General features: G+C 32.3%; 1 protein-coding gene across 1 annotated transcript in view; it reads right to left on the bottom strand.

The window, feature by feature from the left end:
- LOC123670038 (CD151 antigen-like) overlaps positions 1 to 23581 on the bottom strand; it is a 147124-nt gene that overhangs the window by 80632 nt on the left and 42911 nt on the right. Inside the window, exon 2 of the mRNA XM_045603531.1 lies at positions 19541 to 19562. The gene's annotated coding sequence lies outside the window, so the exon portion shown is untranslated. The remainder of the gene's footprint in view (positions 1 to 19540; positions 19563 to 23581) is intronic.

The raw sequence follows: 23581 nt of genomic DNA on the forward strand, positions 1-23581 counted from the left end.
AATAATTAATATCTATTTGTTGCCAGGTTAAAAATTACTATAATTGAATACTAAGCAAATTTTTTATATGTGCTACTTACCTATTATACGATATATGTATATTTGTCTCAACATTTATAGCTGTTATTTAATATCACACGAACATACCACATAAAATATAGAAATTTTGAAAGGACATGCAGTAAACATAATATCGCGACATTGTAGGTAATACTTACAAATACAATTCTAATAAATAATACTTTACATGATAAAATAAGAAAATCTCGATCATGTGAATTCCAGGTTATATACGATAATGTTGAAAATCCGTTTTCACACGAAGTTCAACAAGGAATATATGGGGTGAAACGTCGGTCGTGTCGGTCGTTAGTGGCCCTCCGACCCGATAAGCTCGTAGCAACGGCAATAATGCGGATAAGATCGGTAAATATTCTGTGTCATGCATAAAAGGTATCAACATCAGCATTTTAGCATTTATAAGTGGAAGTAAAGTAAGTAAAAGTAGCACCGAAAATATCTTTTCGAAAATCTAGCTATTCATAATTTTGTTGTATTCGAGAATTGATAACGACAATTCTTGAGTATAAACGATAAATCTTAGTAGTTTAACGAAGCGTTAACAATATTTCCTCAAAATACTAATAGCTAATTAAGTCAGTTCTTTTATTTATAAATCTTTTACTAAAAAGGAAATTAGGTAAGGTACTTTTAGATTTAAATCTGTACCCAAAGCAATAAATCTTAATATGAAATAATTTATTTTTTTATCTGTTTTAATAGAATTATATAAAAACTGTCCTTGTTTTTTTGTATATTTATTGTTTTAAACTATTAAACAACACACTACTATTCACCCGAATATATAATTTAATGCAGGTTTCATACAAACGTGCCATTAAAATTTAAAGGCGAAATGTCAAACCTCTAAGTCTAAGTTTGTAAGTTGCCGGATGCGGATGACGCTTTAGCGAAACTATTTGATGTAAACCTAATTTCAACCAAATTCCTTTGTAAGATTTTCTTCGGTGTCGTAAATTATGCTTATGACTTTTGTAAATTTAATTTAATATTTTTTTATGATGCTGTCAAATAGTAGTTCTTCCCAAATATAAAATCAGGATCAAAACTAATTAAAATTATAAGTTTGAACATTGTTAAAGCTCTGTTGTCAAAGACTATATACTTCTGTAATAATAAACAAACGAGTATATATGCGCGCTTGTGTGTGTGTGTGTCAAATATAGGTATTATGTGTAATGTTTTTTTTATTGATTTCATGCATTTTTTATGCATAATTAAAAAAAATATTAGCATTCTGCACTCTATCTCTATATAAACTATAAGTCGGTCCGTCCGCAAGGGCGCAAAAGGGTACAACGTATTTGCTTCACGTATTAATATTTATTATAATTATAATATATTTGTCTATTCTTTACTTAACTAGCCTGTTTCATTTCAAGCCAGCTCTGCGGTCACCAACCCGCCTGCCCAGCGTGGTGACTATGGGCAATACACATGAGTTCATGCCATTTTTGACGAGATCTTGTGGAGGCCTATGTCCAGCAGTGGACTGCAATAGGCTGAAATGATGATGATAATGATGATGATATTCATGCTAAAAATTAACACAATATTTTCGCGAGTATACTACAAATAATTTCGTCAATATCACGTAGAATGGAGAATATACGAAGGAGATTAATTATGGTTTATTTTATGCAAATCTGGTTAAAGTGACAGTTACGAACGGTCATCGTTCTATGACGAGTTGACGACTGCAATCATTTACAAAAGCCGTGCTATTTCAAAGGATTTTCCCCGGCAGCCGGACTGTTACCGTATTTGAATATACCGAGTTGATTAATAAACCCGTAACTTTGATCTTGTTCGTTGAATCTCCGAACCTTATACCGATTCAGCTTAACGTATAAAGCATTTATTATTCTAACTGGTTTATAATTTTCTCTGTATATGGTATATGGTATGACAATAGGTCCAACTAGGTCCAGATTGCAAGCGTTATTTTTAGGATTTATCTATATAATCGTATTAATACGTGAAGCAAAAACGTTGTATCCCTTTTTATGAAAATTGCGCGGACGGGGGAAAATGAAATTGAAAAAAAAATAAACATTACACACACTATTAAGTATTTGACACACACGCATATTATAAATATTATTTTGTTGATTGTCAATCTGTAGTCAAATTGAATTTTCTTTAAATAGGTTCTTTATTTTCGTTATATTGTATTATTTTGGGTTTCATTTTAATTTAAAATTTAAATTATGGTCGAATTACGACCACTGGGCGACCACTAGTTCGTTTTTACTAAGCCTTTTTTCAAAATTATTTGAAAGCGTTGTTTTATTTCTAGAATCGCTTGAGGACAATTACACATAAAACTATCGTAGTCATTTAGAGTTATAATTTGAATGATAATTTAGTTTATGTTCCAAAAAATAAAAATACAACTACTACGTTCATACTACATAATTTGATGAGAAATATTTATTGTAACAGAATAGTTGAGTATAAAAATTCTGAACAAAGATTTTCAAATGTTGTAGACCACTTTTAACTAAATGTAGTTTATATGGTATACGTATAGCATTATGGTAATACGTATAAAATTGTATATCTATATAGATATAAAAATGAAAGTCTGTCTTATATCTCAATCGTACACTATGCATTTGATCGTGTCATGATCTTCAGCAAAGAGATGTGCATGAGTCCACAAAGGTTTCTGAGCTGGTACGACCAAAAATAAAAAAGTAAAATAAAAAAAAGCGTAGCAACGCGCGCAGGGTACAGCTAGTAATAGATATAATGTTATTGTGCATAATATCGCCATGAATTTAGACTTTCGTCGGTTTAAAAAAAATAATTACTTGTGTTGTGGGTTTCATAATAATTGAAATTAATTGGTAAAATGATAGATTTGATAGTTCTCATCGTAAAACGACGCTTTTGCACCTTTACTTAGAATTAAAAGAATTACATAAAAGTAACGATTATACGTAATTTAAAGCAAAATTTTGTATACCTATGTCAGATACATCATTATTCTATTAATCTTTATTATTATTGGTACCTATATCTTTATCACATTGCACCATTTTTCTTTAGATGTTTGATAAGAAGTTTAAGAGTATCCGATAGTTTGAATGTTTGGGACTAGTTTGAAAAAAGGACACACTTCTCGGGTAAATGGAAGGATATCTTGATGATTATCGTATTTGCTTTTCGTACGCTACTAGGAACAAACAAAGTAAAGTTTTTTATTTTTCTAATTGTTGGATAAATTATTTAATGTGGTTTTGTAAAAGTAACAAGATAAAAGTGAGGATGAATTTTATAAACACACTCCAATAATAATCATAAAATTGACACAGAATGTAGGTATACATTGTTTTCATAAGTGGTCTGTTTCTAATTTGTAGATTTAGATGAACGTTTGGTCCACAAAATATGAAACGCTGTCTGTTTCTAGTGTATCTTTAAAATTAGCCAAGTTACAAATTATAGTCCAACCAATCAAAATTTATTGCGGGTAGATGAAGTTCTAATTCCCAAGCAATTACTCTCATTATCAAACTAACCAAGCTATAAATAGATTTAAATTGTAACTACATATAACACAAGGCTACTTTAACGAATTTCGAACACTACAATTAAGTATATAGTAAATCATTATAATCATAGTAATCACTGTACTATATAAACATCCCATCAGGGTACTAGAAACTGGAGAAAAGACAAGATGCTGTACAACACAATAGAAGAACAGTGTGCTCTTCTACCACATATTTGAGTCTTTGACATTATCGATCCAAGTATTCTATTCACAATGACGGCCTGTCTTTGCATCCATATATTCAACTGGCTTGTTCATACAGTTCGAAGTGGCTACCGACTGTTCTAGGACAAGAGACTGTACAGGAAAAAATGTATATAAGTTAGCTGTTACAAAAAACATGTAATAAGTTGCTTTTCAAAATAAATTTAAAAATTTCTGTTTACAAGTTGTTTCAAAACACACTTTTGCGATGTTATCTTATAAATCATGACTATTTGTGATATAACCGTTAAGTAGAAAAATTATGTTCCAGTACAAACACGTGAGGTATTTTTCTTGATCATACCCTATTCACGAAAACTGTGTACATTCATAATTATGTAAGTTCGTATTCCATTGTCTACGCTCTCGAGCAGTCGTATTGATAAAGTACGTTTGAGAATACAAATGTAGCGAGCACAATTATACAATAAGAGTCGTTCACGATTGTGTCACACAAGTTGATCCTTTGTTGCATACAATTCTGTTCAATTGCCGATAGTTTCAGCTGATCGATTTTATGTCATTTTACATCTATGTACTTCTATATATCTATGTACTTAACTACTTGACTAGCCCGTTGGTGCTGTTTGCAATAACTCTCTTTTCACTTCTGGGAGTTTTGGGTATTAATCCAACACCGTGTTTGGAAGTAATGAAAGTTATTTATAAATGTATTATTAACATTTACATAATTATATTACAATAAAAGTATGTATCTGATCGCAAGCTATGAACTAAAACACAGGCATTGTGTTACCTTCTTTAGGAAAAGACGATGTTTACGATAACTGAAATGAAAATTTTATATTTTAATTATTTGTTCTAGTGTAATGTTGTAAACACATGAGTTCACTCCATTTTTGGCGCGAACTTGTGGTGGACTATGTCCAGCAGTGGACGTTATTAGGCTGAAGTGATGATGATGATGAGTGAGTGTAATGTTAAATGTCACCTAACACCTGCGGCCGCAGTTTCAATGCGGGATGAGCGGCAATTTTGAAAGGGTATTGGTACCAATATTTGTTTCATGTATGGGTGTATGTCCTTGTGGGTTTCCCCATTGTACTTCAGATACCGTATCAAGTCGTTATTTTCGGTTATAAATTCTTATATCGAATATTGTGTTTAATTAGACAATTTACAACCAACAAAAATATTATTCGATTTAATTTTAATTAATGTTGTATAACGAATTCCTGAGGTAATCTCGTTATATACGACGATTCCTCTAACTTATGTATAATATGATATATGAACCATAAAATATGATGTAAATATATGTACAAAAATACTGTTTACTTTTATTGTTCTATAAATTAAGAAATTATAATTTCATGTTATGGAAAATAATACCACATTTGATTATTAGAAATAATTAAAAAGAAAACTCAAAAAGACATCGATATATAAACAAAAAAATTCGTTGTCTGTAAAGTTGGTTTACGGACGATAATAATTTAACGTGACCACGTCATAACAAAACATATCCTCGGACGCATAGGCCAATCGAGTGGAAGAGAGATAGACGCGGCGCAAGCGTACAATGAGCGTAACGCAACAATGAGTCATGCTTTTTCGTGAATGCAGCTGGCGTTCATCGATTTATTAGACGTTGTCACGTCAAAAAAAAAATGGTGGTATGAAGTTTGCTAGTTTAAAATATTTATACAACAACATTAATGAATGTAAAACATTATTATCTCCATATTTTCATTTCAAATATGATATAGAATTCATGTTGTTTTTGTATAAATACATTTTTAGATTACTTCATTCGTAATAACGAACATAAATTGGTTATTTACATATAACTACAGAAATTGGAATAATTAAATACAAACTCGTGTCTGCATTGCGATAATGTCCAAAATTCAAGGGTTCACGATAGAAATTACAAGTTTCTGACACGGAGGCCGTTTCACATCTGAGTATTCAGGTTATATTTACATACCTTTATTTTTGTCAAGAGCATAATGAGGGTCTGGGGGAATTAAATTTTAGGTGGTTCCGGTCGTTTGGTCCTCAACATTTGAAAAGAAATCTATTTTCTATAATGTGATAAAATACTCGTACTGAGAATTTCTTTAAAAATAATTTACAATATACTTTATTAATTTTTGATGTATTTTTTCTTATACAAAATATTATTTTTTTCTTTTAAGCCGGAGTGAATTCGGTGATGTATCTATCAAGTACGGTACTAGTAGATTGCTTTCAGATTTAGACGGATGGGGCCTTTGAGACGTTTTAGGGTGTTTCGATGGAGTTGTTTTAACACGTTTCGAGCGGAAGTAGCTCCTGACTGATTTTTAGTATAAATTAATTTATATTCTTACAATTTAAAAAAGTAAAACGATGTATATATTTTAGAACCTGTTAACCATATTTGGTAGTAAAATAAAAAATGTAATTAAGAATCTCTATTTCGAATCGGTGGTAGCTTGACCTGAATTATAATTTATTTATTGAAAACGAATTTAATTTTAATTGTGCAATTCAAAGTGCTTTTAACGCCTTAATAATAAAGCTATTATCTGATTTTTTGATTTTATTATCAATATAAATGAAGAATTATTTTGACTCGCGTATTAGGAGTACATATTTAGTATGACACCGCTCTGATGTAATGGTGCGTGTGCCGTGTCACCAGCTTCTAAATATCAACGGTCGCGGGTTCGATTCCCGCTCTGAGTGGATATTTGTGTTTATAGAAATATTTATTTCCGGTCTGGTTGTTTGTTCTTGTGGGTCTCTCCACGATGCCTCGGAGACCACGTTAAGCTGTCAGTCCCGGTTGTTATCATTTACACCTGACAGCGATTATTACTCATAGTAGAGAATATATTCGCCAACCCGCAGTGTAGTGGCGTGGTGGATTAAGCTTCAATCCTTTTCCTACAAGGAGAAAGTGGCAAATGCCTTGTAGTGGGATGTTACAGATTGAAGCGTTTGGTATTTTTTAGTAAATAATAAGAATAGTTATGAGTGAAAAATTTAATTGATTTTTTTTAAATTTTTTTGTAAATATGTACACTATTGTATATTTTGTAAATGATTGATGTGAGATTGAATACATACAAATATCATTTATGTACGTAAACAATTTCCAAATAGAAGCTTTACGAGTTTCTTTAAGGAGTTGGCGTACTGCCATATCAGCCACTCTCGATCTAATCGAGTTTGAAGACTCCGATGAGGAAATCACGCTGTGCAATGAGATTTAAAATTAAGGATATTCAAAGAAGTGTAAACATGTCTACGATTGAATATAATAGTTTCTAGTTATTTTAGACTGGGTTTCTTATTTCCATGGAACAATTTTACTATTAATTTATTTCATATCTATACAGCGCACATTATAGATATGCAAAATTTTAAAAGATTTACTACAAGTGTGTTTACTACAGTTGGCGGCCTCAGCATTAAAACAATGTCCTACAGGCAATCACGAGTGGAGGAATTATTAAAACTAGACAAACAGTAGTAAAAATAAGAGTAACAATAGTTTAAATAAATTGTTGTTTATTTGTCAATTATCTAAATTAGTATTACTTACATTATGATTGAAAAAAAAATTAAATAAAAAACTATCTGTTTATGGAAATGTCTTTTCATCTAATGTACTCGTATGTTATTTCCTAGAATATTATGGCAATAAAATGAAACAACATACGAGTACATTACAATTTTCAATAAAGCGCATGATTTCAATGGCTATGATAAAGTAAAACATAAAATAAAATAAAAACATACTAATTTTAATATATAAGTAATCATAAAAAGTGACTGACATTTTTTTTCGAGGAAGTCTTAGGATCATTGATCTAAAGTTTTATTTAAATGTTAGCGGTATGAATTATATGATGTATAAAAAGGGTATATACTACGGGTATGTACGGGTACGGGTATACTGTAGATATTGTTTTATATAATAAAAAATACACTCGCAAATCTACAAATAATGACTTATTGAAATATTTGTTACGAGAGTGTATCAACCATTAGTTCAACAGTTATGACAACTGCGTCAACTTGTCGATTTAATTAAAGTAACATCCACTATTGTTATCATTTAAAATTTGTAATTCTGACAATTATTAAAATATGGATTTTGTGTCGATATTACTCTTATTGTTTATTTGTTAAATATCGGAATAGTGAAAAGATGACGACACCATTTTCCGAATGGTTAATATTAATGAACCATTAGTCAGTCGCTATCTTTGTTATCTGTCTTGAAGGGTAGTTACACAATAAATACTGTTGTCATTTAAATTTATGCATCTAATAATTTTATAAGATTGTATTGTTCTTACTGTGATTATTATTTGTTGAAGGAAGAGCATAAAAATGGAGGTAAGTCACCATCTTTTTCATATATTGGCGGGACTGTTGTCCTATAAATATAATGATTTGTAAGTGAAGAAGCAGTTATTATTATTTATTGTGCGGTTAATTTTACTACTAGATAAGTGACGTATAAGTGATTAGAGTGCTAACTAAATCATTTGTATGCCACTTATCGAGTATTAACGTTAACCGCACAAAAAATAAAATGAGTATTGTGAATGAATAGCTATAAATTTGAAATAAGAAATAAGTGATGCATTGAGTGTTTTCAGTTCTATTATACACTATATAACTTTTGAGTAAATGAATATTACATTAAAATTGATACAAAAATACTTCACTGTTAAAAAGTAAAAATTATTACTATTTTTACATTTTAAGAAGAGACCACGATGGCAAAGTGAGCATAATTAATGAAAACATCATTAAAAAACTCGAAAGTTTAATAAAGTTGTCGAGATAGCAACATTCATGAAAAACATTTCTACACTTAACATTTTCTAAAGTGTTCATAGTTAGGTTACATTTTTATAACGTTAATGATACGTAACATAATACATATTTATATAATAATAATAATATACTTTATTGCACATTTAAATAAAGAACAAAATTTACATTACAAGCAATTATAGTAACAAATTGTACAACCAGGCGGTCTTATTGCTAAAAAGCAATCTCTTCCAGACAACCTGATAATGAGAGGGATATTGCTTTTCAGATGGGCAGGTGGTATATAAATATAAATAAGTAAAAAAAATATCATTTTTTAAAATTATCTTTTATACATAATCAATACATATAATAAAAATGTAAATGTAATATGTTTGTGTACGATAATCTCTGCGGTTTTCACTAATATATTGTAATAAGCTTCACTTAACATTTGATGTTTGTTTCATGTCAATCGGTTCATAAATTAAAAAAATTATGCCAATTTAAAACAATCACGTTGAACATGTAAAGTCACTTTTCCACGCGGACGAAGTTGGGAGTATAGCTAATTTGTCTTAAAATAAGGACCAAGAAAAAATAACCAGTTTGGTACAGTATTCGGAAATTATGCAGTATTTATATTTCAGCAACTCTTTTTTTATATATACATATTTAACTAGTCTTCTAAACATTCCTACATTTGGGTGACATGTGTTTTATGGCTTAAAATATTGTTCAATTTGTGTTGCGTACTTGTAAGCTACTTGACTAAAAATCACGTTGCGTCAAGAGGAAAGACTAACAAGACACTGGTTCATTTAGTTGTGAAGTTTTTACTCGAAAGTTAAACTTTATAAAGAAGTATTTGTCTAAATTATTACGTGATTTGAGTTTTAAATCGAATTTCTTAATGATTTGCAGCATTTTCTAGTATTTCTTTAAGATTTTTTTAAAGAATATCTATTTTATTGAAAAAAAGTTAAAATAAATTGCATCGCTTCCAGTATATCAGGGAAAAAAAGACTAACCTGGAGAAGGGTCCGTTGTCGATTCAGCCCTCAAAACTACTTCATCTAGGAACATTGTATCAAGTAAGTTGAAAAAGATGGCACGGAGAAGCAAAATATTTCTCTTATTTCTCCTGTTTTAGAAAAGGATTAAAGCGTAAACACACACTATTTCTAATGCTTTTTCGTATTTACTCTGTTATTATAAAGAAGAAAGATTAGTTTTTTTTTTACAAACTCTGGTTTGAAACATTTTTTCAAAGGAGAAATCGTGTAGTTGTGTAAAGTTATTAATAAATGTACCTATATATAATAAATGTAGATGTAACAAATAATTACATATGTAAATAAAATTTAAAGAAAATAGTAATACAATATCGGTCACAATGCTAATTTCACGTTTAACTATAATTTGTCCTAAGTATTTTTAAAATTGCGCTAATATTTCACAGATAATTCGTTAACTTATCGACGCTTGTCAGACGTAGAAAAAGTTGAAAATGTTCAAGACAGAGATAAGTCTAGTTGTGAAGTGTATTAATATTATCTCACTGACTTGGTTGAGGTTTTTATTTAGTTCTCCTATTTCGTATGTGTTTTTACATTATATTGCAGATAATTAATGGGAATTTATTATAATGTAAAGTTTTTTCGATAAAATACAATTATAAATTCAAGCATACGCTCGAAAAAACATTATTTATAAGTACTCATGTAGTTTTTTATGTTTTTATAAAAATACAATTTTAAACATCGAAAATAGATTATGAATTTGTAATAAGGATCTTTTTTTGAACTGGTTAAATAGCAAATGAGGCTGGCTGTAATAGACAGAAAACCTACTCCTTTTTTATTTTTCTAACGTACTATACAACCCAACTCAATCAAATTGAAATCAAAAGTCCAACGTGTGGGCCGAAGCCTGATGACTACTTTATAAATCCTAAATATTAGTAAAGTCGAAAATTAGTCATTAAGTATTTTATGAATAGCATAATATGTTTTTTATATTTATAAATATTCATTAAGTTAAACATATTTTTATATACTTTCTTCTTTTATTAGTTTCAAAAAGGTCCCTGTTCAACCATAAGCGTTGTAATTGATTTGACACCGAATGGACAAGCCATGGCATAATTCCATTATTTTCTGTTTCTATAAAATTTTGCCCTATTTTATACAACCAAATAATGTTTTTAATAATAATTTAGCAGAATATATTTGTATACACCAGTATTTAAAATAATCAATTATTATTTCGATAAGCAGCAACATATTTAATAAGTCCTGTGTGGTTACGGCAGTAAGAATATAAGAGACGACTAAGGGATAACACTGTACCACTACCACCTTGGAACTTAAAAAGCCAACCGATGGCGGGTTAACCACCCAACTGCTGGTTTTGAAATATACAGGGCGGCAGACGGTCACCAACCTGCCTGCCCAAACACACATGAGTTCACGCCATTTATGCGCGAACTTGTGGAGACCTATGTCCAGCAGTGGACTGCGATAGGCTAAAGTGATGATGATGATGATGATGATATTTAATAAATATACAAAAGGAACTATATATTCTGGTATTATATATGAATTTAGCGTAAAGAAACTATACAATAGCGATGAATGAATTAAGAAAATCCCGTAAAGATCTATGTAAAACTGGTGTATAATGATTTAGTTGTTATCTTACTTAGTAAATAGTTAAAACATGAAGTAGTATTGTCCACTAGTGGACTGCGATAAGCTGAAGTGATGATGATAATGATGATATGTAATAAATATACAAAAGGCACTATATATTCTGGTATTATCTATGAACTAGCTGGTACTCGCGACTTCGTCTGCGCAGGATTAGTAAGTAGTTCGAGTAGCTTATTATCTTCTCAATATCTATCATTACATCAAAATTCATGGAAATTGGTTCTGCGACATGAAAATCAAAGGGTTACTACCAAATGTGCATTAGAAATGTATTATCAATTTTTATTGTATTTATGGTTCACTGTTTTTGCGATAATGGCTAACTCATAAAAGATATGCTGTCGTGGACTTTTTTGTACGACTAATTAAGATAAATATTGCTCTTGTACATTATATACGTGTAAACTCTACAGTTTTTGCAGCGTACGCCAGAATAGATAGTAGATTTTTCTGACTTACGTGATAATTATCGTTATATTTTGGACAATTTACACACTATCTTTAAAATTATAGCCTATGTGTTATTCTAATGTGTAAGCTTTATTATTGTAAGCTTTCATTAAAATCCATTGGGTAGATTTTGCATGAAAGAGGAACAAACATCTATACATCCATACATACAAACATTCGCGTTTATAATATTAGTAGGATTTATCATAAAGAAATTATACAATAGTGTAGAATGATTTTTTTTTAATGTCACTAGGTCGGCAAACAAGCGTACGGCTCACCTGATGGTAAGCAATTACCGTAGCTTATAGACACCTGCAACACCAGAAGCATCGCAAGCGCGTTGCCGACCCAATCCCCAATCCCCCCAGGAGCCAGGAATTAACACAATCCCGTAAAAATCTGTGTGAAACTGGTGTTTAATTATTATTTAATGGTTAATCTACTTAGTAAATAGTTAAACCATGAATTAGCATTAGTTAGTTGTTAGTTATTAAAGTAATTAATACCTCTCTCACAGCAAATCCTCTTGAAGTTCGTACCAAAGTTGCCTTTTGTACAGAAAACAAGTTGGAAGCTTTTCTATTTTACCTTTTGATCTTTTATAAATATTTTTTATTCATCCAACCAGTGGATTTATGGTTTGTTGTTTTTCTTTTGAGCATTAAAGGTACGTAGAAAATTATAGCAATGGCCACACACGCTTGGTACAAATTTTTATAAAATGTAATGTTATTCGGAATTTAAAATATATGTGTGAAACCTAATAGTTAAGCGGGTACACTATTAACAAAAGTTAATGAACTGAACTGAGCTGTAAACGTCTCACAGTTTTGCAAACAACTCTTTTCCACATAGAAAAAAGGATAAACAACGTTTCCTTACAATTATTCACTAAGGATTGGTAAATAAAGACTACCTAAAAAAAATAAGTAAAACCTAATTAGTGAAGTTAGCAAACAATTAAGAAAATTAGGTAAAATGAAGCTACTTAATTCGAGATAAAGCTTAAAGATTCTATGCAATTCGAAGGCCAAGTATCTGAATAAATTAACTGCTTACCTTGATCATGGCGTTTAAGTGACTTTCTTATCAATCTTAAAATCTTCTTCGATAAAAAATGTTTTTAAATACATTAGTCTATGTTCTTTTAGCAAAAAACCTCTAATTATATCTTGTGCTTTCTCTATTATATTTAGTTATATATTTTAAATAAATAAAAAAGAAGAAACTTATGTTGAGTTTATTTATCAGAATAGATAGAATTATTACTTTAGTATAAAAATTATAACAACTCTCTTTTGATATACAATTTCAGTGTTAGTTTTTGTTCTCATAATTGGATAGGCATTGTTTACATTAATATATTAAAACAGTTTCATTGTAACTAATATGTATTGTTTCGCTGCATATTTTTTTAGATAAATTGAAAAATATATAAATTAAGCACTAATATGAAGAACACATATTTTCCAGGTTTATAATAAGTTTATAAGTTTATAATATTTTTACATAATATACGAATATAATTTACGCGTAGGTACCTACGTCTTTTACGCTGATTTAATTTTGTCCCAATAATAAGTTTTTTTAATATGTATTCAAAATATGTTTGACAATGAAAACATTAATACAAGGTTTTAACAGTATTACAAATGATTTATAAAAATAGAATTTGGATCAGCTACGACAGACGGCCTCATCGCCAATACAGCGATTTCTCCCAGGCAACCTTTGGGCAGTGGACTAAATAATGTGTGTGGGATGGGGCGCAAAAATGTTATGTAACATACACATGAACACATTAAACATTTCCGAATGTTTTGAAATGAAATCTTTTAAAACAACGAAACAGCAGTGACATTGAGAGCGATATTTACTTCGCTTTTAGTGTAGTAAAATATACGGTATAATAGTATACAAGCATTTAAACATACGATACGAACAGCAAGCGTCAATTTATGTTTTGATTTTAGAGTTTTAAAGTTGTAGTCAATTACAATTTGATTAATTAAAAAGAATAGTTTAATTTTGAAATGTCATGGTAATTAATCGTTTTGTAGGATTAAGCACTTCGGTTTTTACTTATTTCTCTTTTTGACATGTTTCACAAAATAAAATGATCGCAAAAAAAGTCAAATACTATAAAAGTTAAATAAAAATTCATAATAATTTAAATTAATTTCCTAAAAGTGATTAAAATTTTTAGTTACTATTTTTCTTACGTGTTTTTATTTCCATTTTTATTGGAACATTTCTTTTTGATTATATAATAACTTACATATCAAATAATTTATATACAATAATTTATAGAATATACGATAATTAATTATTTAAAAGGTTTATTACAAATTCATTTTACAATTAAAACAATCAAGACGATTTAATCTCAGTTGACCGTGAATATTAATTCTGCGCTAATATTACGTAAATTAAAAATGCCAATAACCGAAAGCTTAGAGATGACTAAACAAAAGAATTTATCATGTTGTAAATATAAAGCCATGGACAAAATATGGAACCGATTTAGATTAATGGATATTAAATCGCTCGATTACGTTGATATTTTTAAAACGTAATATGTTTTGTTTTTTGTTTTATCGAAACGAGATTATTTAGTCCATAGAATTTCTAGTGTCTTTAACATTTCTATTTTATGCCTGGTGTTGAAGGAAGATATAGTGAAGAAGCCTGATTCTCTCTAAAAAAAAATATTTTTTTATGATGTAAGTATCTGTGTACTAACTTAAATAAGTGCTGTGTGGCTACGGCACTAAAGAATTTAGCCACCCCCTCTCTTCCCGTGGGTGTCGTAAGAGGCGACTAAGGGATAACAAGGTTCCACAACCATCTTGGAACTTAAGAAGCCGACCGATGGCGGGATAACCATCCAACTGCTGGCTTTGAAATACACAGGCCGAAGACGGGCAGCAGTGTCTTTGGTGCGACAAAGCCAGTACTGCGGTCACCAACCCGCCTGCCCAGCGTGGTGACTATGGGCAAAACACATGAGTTTACGTTATTTTTGACGTAAACTTGTGGAGGCCTATGTCCAGCAGTGGACTGTATAGGCTGTAATGATGATGATGATGATGATGAACTTAAATAAATGATATTTAACATGTATTTAACATGTATTATATTCTGACTGAGTTGTTAAACAAAACAAAAAACAAATACAAAAAACTTTTTTACTCAAATTCAGAGGTGTTTTTATAAATGAAATGAAATTAAAAAAAATATGTGGCTATGAAGTGATTGTACACATAACAAGCGTCAAAAAATATATAAATTCTAAAAAAAAAACGAAAAAAAAGTTAGAGTAATAAAATATTTGAGCAGCCCGTTGGCGCAGTTTGCAATAACCCCGCTTACTGCTCTCTGCGATGTAATATTTGTATGTATACGTAATACATATTATGTATTTTATCTATCGCTTCATGTAGGAGAAGAATTAGAGCATAATCCACCACGCTGCTCCAATACGGGTTGGCGGATATATTCTCTACTATGAGTAACGATCGTTATCAGGTGTATATGATAACAACCGGGACCGACGGCTTAACGTGCTTTCCGAGGCACGGTGGGGTGACCCACTAGGACTGTACAAACACCCAGACTACGGCAAACACCTGTATGGCCAATACAAATGTTTGTCATGTGCGGGGATTGAACCCGCAACCGCCAGCGCAACAGGTACAATCCATGGCTGTGACATCTGTGCCAACGCGGCGTTTATCTATATTTATCAAAAAAAAAAGTCAGCTGTAACAGTTAACTATTCCCTATGATATAATCATTAAGTTGCTCTCCATAGAAACCAACTGATGTATTACGACCGATTTTCGGTCATAGTGACCACGGTGTGCCCGGAGATGGCTTATATAGCCGATTTTCGCAGCAAAGTCTCTTTGCATAAAGTGGGCAAGTGAGCTTACCGCTCTCATAATTATAGTGAATGGCGGCGAGTGGACGGTCTTTGAGCTCATCGCGCTAGGCGTCGAGTGCAGCTAAACGCTGTTCCTCAAATTCGTGAATTTGCTTCTTCACAATCTTGCGCCATTCCGGTTGCTCTGCTGCCAAGCTCTCCCAGCGAGAGGGCTTTATATTGCATCTTTTCCTGTGACGCTTCAGAACATCTTTATATCTGAGGAGTTGTCCGCTATACTTTCACTGGCTCTCCTCCAGCTCAGAGTAAAAGATGCGCTTCGCCATTCACCCCTCCGCCATCCGTGATACGTGACCGCACCACCGAAGTTGCTGACGCATCAAATATGCCTAAATGGCACCAACATTGGCGCGTCTTAGAACTTCGGTATTACGTACCCGATCGGACCATCTGATCTTTATAATGGTGCGCAGGCATTTTAGGTGGAATCGATCGAGAGTGCGTATATGGCGACGATACACACAGCATGTCTTGGAAGAATAGAGAAGATTTAATAAAAACTATAATAACGAAAACGAGTCAAAAATTATTTCTTGGGTCAAGCTTGATATCACGTTTTTGTAAACAAGATGTGCTGGTGATATGGGTACATCTACCGCTTATGACAATCGTTTGTATACTCTATATATCTATAGTGAATACTTTCAGTCAGTCAGTCAGTTTAGCCTATCGCAGTCTACTGCTGGACATAGGCTTCCCCAGTTTCGCGCATGATATTTCGGTTTTCCGCAATCCTCATCGAGCCTACATAGGCATCTTACGTGGATCGTCGATCCGGTGGACCGGAGGACTACGTTTGCTGCGACCTCCACTCAAGGGCACGTGTGCTCCAACGGCCAACGGTCCTGCGACACAGATGTCTAGCCCACTGCTACTTAAGTAGTTAAATTCAACTTGCTAATTCTGTGGGCTATGTCGGTTACTTTCATTCTCTCGCAGATAGTCTCATAATCCTAACTTTGAGAAAAACCCCAAGCATAGCCTGTGGATACTTATATCATAAAATTTATTTAGAGATAATCAGGCTTTTCTACAATGTATTCCTTCAGTGCCAGGCATGAAATAGAAATTTTAAACAAACTAAGAACCTACCTGCAAATCTATCTTAGCCGGATTTTATCTCCCCGATCTGTCAATTAAACTCTAAGATTTCAATGAACTAAATAACCTCGTTTCTTTAAAACAATCAACACAAGCAGTTTTTCTGTAAACAGACACAACAAGCACCGCACACCACCACATTTTTTGTGCTTGTTGAGTCTGTCTTTTTCAACTATATGACACCATTATACGAGTACTTGAAGCCGTTAAGTATGATGCGTTTAGTTACTTATTTATCTGTCAAAAGCCATATACCTAAAAACTAACACTTAACATAATTAGTTTTGGCAGTAGCTTGTCACGTTTATTTATTTATAATTTTATTAGTAAGTAGTTTTAGTTAGTAGGTATGAAGAGCACAAAACGTTCGAAAGGGATTTCAAAATAAAAACAACATCTTCTAAAAGGAAAACAAAAGGAATTAATTTAATCGGATGCAATAAATGTTCTCGATTGAGTTCTGTTAAACAATTATTGTTGGGAGTTGAAAGATCGGACTGATAATTGTTAAAACAACACCACGGAGTTATCTCGACGTAATTAAATAAACATTTCAGTCTTAATGTAATTTGTGAGAGTTTATCCTTCAATACAATCTATAGATTACAATGTTTACAATATAATATAGTGTTTACAGAAGATCAAATATTGGTAAATACTAATTAGTGAGTACTAATACCATGAACATAGTTCTATGTTGTAATTTTATTTATGTCTATCAGCAACATATTATATAAAAAATAAAAAAGTACATAATCATAAATTTTTCAATTTAATTGATATTTTAACAGACTTCAAAAAAGAGAGAGGTTACTCAATTCGACCGTATATATATATATATATATTTACGTATGTTCGGAGATAACTTCGTCGTTTATGAACCAATTTTGATCATTCTTTTTTCGTTGGAAAGAAGATATCCTAAGTGTGGTACAATGATAAGGAAATAAGGATCTAATGATGGGATCCCAGTGAAATCGAGGGAAACCCTCGAATATCCGCATAAATTTTTACTGGGTGTACCGATTTTGATGATTTTTAATTTAATCGAAAGCCGATGTTCGTTATGTGGTGAAATTTAAATTTTATCGAGATCTGATTACAACTTTTGGAGTAATCTTTGATAACGCGTAGTTACTTGACTATTTTTTCGTCGATCTACGTTGTATTACTCGTCGATGTAATTGAAGTCGGTTTTTTTTCGTTTGCGAGCAAACACAATTATTACATCACTTCATATAATATAATAAATATTCATTTAAAAGTGCCATGTCAAGCTAAGTCAATTTGTCTTTGTTGAGTTTTAAGACGTTGTTACGTGGCATTTTGTAAACTAATTAAAGTTAAGTCTTTGTAACGTGGATGAGAGTTGAATTTCTTAACCGTAAATCTTGAGGGCGATCTGTCCTGCCGAATAATAGCAATATTCTTCTTTACTGGTTTAAAATGTATTTTCAAACTTGAGTAAAATGTACTGAGGCTATGAATATATATTCTTTTAAGGTATAATACCTTAAAAGAAAGCAGTTTATACATTAAGGGATTATTTAAAAAAGAAAATATGAAATTACAAATAATTACAATAGGTATACGTTTTTAAATTATATTATATTTCGATAATCAATAATTAACCAATTATAATTCTGTTAATGCGTTTAAATATGAATACTATTTGTATGTAACAATGAAATATAGTTGTAAAATAAAGAAATAATATTTTAAAATCGAAATAGTTATTCAAAAAACGGAGTTAAATAATTGTGTTTGCTCGCAAACGAAAAAAAAACCGACTTCAATTACATCGACGAGTAATACAACGTAGATCGACGAAAACATAGTCAAGTAACTACGTGTTATCAAAGGTTACTCAAAAAGTAGTTATCAGATCTCAATAAAATTTATATGTGACCACATGACAAACATCAGCTTTCAATTAAATTAAAAATTATTAAAATCGGTACACCCAGTAAAAAATTATTGCGGATTTTCAAGAGTTTCCCTCGATTTCTCTGGGATCTCATCATCAGATCCTGGTTTCCTTATCATGTTACTAAACAAGGGATATCTTCTTTCCAAAAAAAGAAGAATTATCAAAATCGGTACACCCAGTAAAAAGTTATTGCGGATTTTCAAGAGTTTCCCTCGATTTCTCTGGGATCCCATCATCAGATCCTGGTTTTCTTATCATGGTACTAAATTAGGGATATCTCCTTTGTAACAAAAAAAGAATTATCAAAATCGGTATATCCAGTAGAAAGTTATGCGGTATAATATAACGTAGGTCGACGAAAAAAGCGTCAAGTAAAAACGCATTATTAGATATAGCTTGAAAAGTAGTTGTTAGATCTCAAATAAATTTAAATGGGACCAATTGGCACACACCACCTTTCGATTAAAAGAAAATTTGTCGAAATCGGTCCACACGGGCAAAAGTTCTGATGTAACATACATAAAAAAAAAAAAAAAAAAAAAATACAGTCGAATTGAGAACCTCCTCCTTTTTTGGAAGTCGGTTAAAAATACTTATAAAAATTGGCAATCTATAGAGTAGGTCATTTCATTAAAAACGTTCAACTTGTACCGTGTACGGGCGCACCGCATTCAACGAGCAGATACAGCTTATCTCACTAATGGTAGTATAGAGGCTGCGTCGAAAACGAAATTTCTCGTTATAGGATTATAATTGGATGTATTTACCTTTTCCAGTGTTCACTCGTATCTGTAACAGAAACAATAACGCTAAATATATTTGTTTTATACATTTATATTATTGTGTAAAATTTTGTAATCACGTATGATGTTAGTTATTTGTATCTTGTTTACTTATGTTAATAATATTTTTTGAAGTAAATAATCTTCTTTACGTACGTTAGACTTGGTGAGTAAGTTGGTGAATGCGCGAACCGAACGGAAGTTGAGAGGGAAATAAAAAATGGGGAATATAGAAAGTTTTACTTCAATAGTGTGATCTAAAGCATAACTTTTTAACCGACTTCCAAAAAAGGAGGAGGTTCTCAATTCGACTGTATTTTTTTTTTTTTTTTTTTTTTTTTTTTTTTTTATGTATGTTACATCAGAACTTTTGCCCGTGTGGACCGATTTCGACAAATTTTGTTTTAATCGAAAGGTGGTGTGTGCCAATTGGTCCCATTTAAATTTATTTGAGATCTAACAACTACTTTTCGAGTTATATCTAATAATGTGTTTTTACTTGACGCTTTTTTCATCGACCTACGTTGTATTATACCGCATAACTTTCTACTGGATATACCGATTTTGATAATTCTTTTTTTGTTGGAAAGGGGATATTCCTAGTTTGGTACCGTGATAAGGAAACTAGGATCTGATGATGGGATCCCAGAGGAATCGAGGGAAACTCTCGAAAATCCCTAATAACTTTTTACTGGGTGTACCGATTTTGATAATTTTTAATTTAATCGAAAGCTGATGTTTATCATGTGGTCACATATAAATTTTATCGAGATCTGATAACTACTTTTTGAGTAATCTTTAATAACGCGTAGTTGCTTAACTATTTTTTCGTCGATCTACGTTGTATTACTTGTCGATGTAATTGAAGTCGGTTTTTTTTTGTTAGTAAAAACTTTATTTTTAATTTATTAACGCTCAAGAATGTCTATAGAGTAATTAAGTTACTAACTTAGGTTGTAATAGAAAGGTTAGAGTTATGGAAAAGTTTAAATGAGGGTATCTATGTCAAGAACGTTAACTATACTTTCAAATTGACTGAAAGTGTTCTGTGTAAGGACTTGACAAAATGCACGTAAGGGACCCCACCGGGGGCTACCCTGCAGATCGGAGAGGGGAGGGCCAGGATGAGCTCCCAAATCAAATATCTGGGGCTCATTCTTGACGGAGGGTGGACCTTCGGCCCACACTTCGCTGTGGTGGGACCGAAGGTCGTGAAGGTGGCGAGTGCACTGGGCAGACTCCTCCCGAACCTCGGAGGACCCAGCGCCGCCTGCAGGCAGCTATATTCCGGAGTCTGCCGGAGTATGGCACGGCTGCTTTGGTGAATACTTGTGTCGGACGGCCCAAAGGGAGCCGACGACTGAATGTCACGATTGTGGCGCGGCGGTGGACTCTGCCCAGCACACCCTCGAGGTGTGCCCGAGATGGGCGGCGCTACGTCGCGATCTGACGACAGTCCTCGGAGGGAACTTGTCACTGCCGAGCGTTATCACCGCGATGCTCGGCGACGACGAGTCCTGGAAGGCGATGGTCTCCTTCTGCGAGACAGTAATGTCCCAGAAGGAGAACGACGAGCGGATGAGAGAGGGGGCCGCCGACGAGGCCTCCGTCCGCAGGCGACGAACGGGGGTGCGTAGGAGGCGCTACTTAATGCGTTTCCAGTAACGCCCCTGTGCCCATGTCGGGCCGGGATGGGAACCCGGTCCTGTTAGACATAGCGTCGTCGGGATTGTTCAGAGGTGAGCCGGACAGTCCCATGGAGGAGAAGTCTGGTCTTTTCGCCGAGGCCAGCCTGTCACTGGAGGGATCCTGTTGCCTGCAGATCCAGGACCCTCCAATTAAAGCGGCTGAAGGCTCCCGCAGGGGTTTTGGTCGGTAGTGCACCCCCAAGTGCTAAGCTGACATACGGTCTAGGAATGCCTACCCGGGCATCCTGGATATCACCCGTAAATGGGTTACCCTGCGATATCAAAAAAAAAGGACTTGACAAAATGTAGAAAAAAAAACACATACGCGGTATTGATAACAGCAGTTACAAAACAATTAAGCTATAATTATAAAGTTAATTTATTTATTAATTTTATTAGGCAATCAATAAAAATAATAAAAATATTTAAAAGTAATAATCAAGAAAATAATCAAATGTATAATAAGATTTTAAATTAACATGGTTATTAATGTCTTGTTCATGACACTGAAATATGCGGGTAGATGTTGACGACATAAGAAGTGTCCATAATGGACTATCTCCTTTACGTTTACTCTATACGTTTGCTGCGTAAGCACTGGTCACCACTACCATTGTCACTTTCACCCTTAGCAGATAATGTCGAAATATCGAGCTCCGTAAAATAAAAATAAAAACATGGTGAAATATCCCGTATTAAATAATTTTAGTAATCAAACGTAATTTCATCCGTCTATCTCTATAGGATCATTTTATATTCAGGGCGAGATAAAAGATGATATTTACGGCTCACACAAAGCGTTTGACAATGAGGGAATTTGTTCTTTGTTGAGAGAAATGAAAGGTGAATCGAAATGATCAATTTGAATGAAGATATTTTGTTATTGTTGTGACGCCTACGATGATAAAAAGCACACAATACAACGCATATACGTATTTTGTATGGATGTGATATATGAGATATTTTTGTTCATAGTCCTACATTTCTATTATTGGCCCTGTAAATAAGTTGAGGAATAAATCTAAAACAAACCTAATGTAAAATGCGTTACAATTTAACGTTATATAATGTTTAAGGTGTTATACACACGCAGCGCAATCTAAATCGTTTATTTTATTTTTAGTTATGACGTAGCTATTATCATTAGTTTATTAATTTTTTGTATCAATAATACACATGGATGTCCAGAATGGACTATAACGCGCTATGCGCCGATTGTCTCTTTCCAAAGGACGATATGCAATTTTTATGGCCGGGTACTGTAAATAATTATTAGTTAAATTGCTATTTGTAAATCAGCAAACTTATATTGCACTTGTAGATGTAACATTCAATTCGTACGTAAAAGTAACCCAAAATTAATTTGTACGTATGAAGGTACGCAATAACGCATACCTACTACTACCTACACGTATACCTACTTATATAAACGTGTGAAATATATTCACGCACAACCTTTGGAGGCTGGGAATACACCAAAGAAATTGTTGAATGACGCGGCTACAGCAGTGCTCTTCAATCATGCAAGCACTTTAGGAATTTCTTCAGGAATTTTTCGATTAAGCTCGTTCCGTACTATGTTACATGTACCGCAATCTTTGCCTGGCTGGCAACGACGTGACGGTATGGGAATACGGTTGACTTTCTAGCTTAATTGTGGTGGAAATTACTAGATGTGTTTTTGTAGTATTGTTTTCTAATATTTACGCAATTTTAATTATAACGTTATAGTAGATATTTGTTAACATTTTTAAGATTTTAACGATTTAGAGTAAGATAAAACTATTTAAATGGGAATGATTGACCCAGAAAATGAGACTAATAAAAATACTATTAAAACATGGATTAAAAAAAGTTTTGATTTGTAACTTGACCTATTGAACCACACAATAAAGGTGTAATATAATTATAACTTTGATTTGGTCTGATTTCAATTAATTTGGCCATCGAACAATATATAAATGTATATGACATACAGTTAAATTCCTTACTGGTAACTTTATTGATAATAAGATATTTATCAATAAAGTTTCCAGTAATAATAAAATGTTTGAACTAATTATATTTCATATCTACTTCATTTAACTGTAAGTTATTGTTTAGTTCTAAGAATGTATCCATATTATACAGTAGGCCTTTGCTTAGGAAAAGGAAAGGATTCATTATGAAAATTGTGAAAATACAAAGATTAGGATAATGTTGACACAGTGTAATTGAAAACCGACTCAAGGGATGTAATTAAAATGATCACAGGGTCAGATTAAAATGTTAATATTATAATTTTATAATATCTTAGGGGTTGTGTGAAAATTTTACTGTAGTCATATATATGTTTACG

The sequence above is a fragment of the Melitaea cinxia genome, chromosome 4, assembly GCF_905220565.1.
Source record: "Melitaea cinxia chromosome 4, ilMelCinx1.1, whole genome shotgun sequence".
NCBI classification, from domain to species: Eukaryota; Metazoa; Arthropoda; class Insecta; order Lepidoptera; family Nymphalidae; genus Melitaea; species Melitaea cinxia.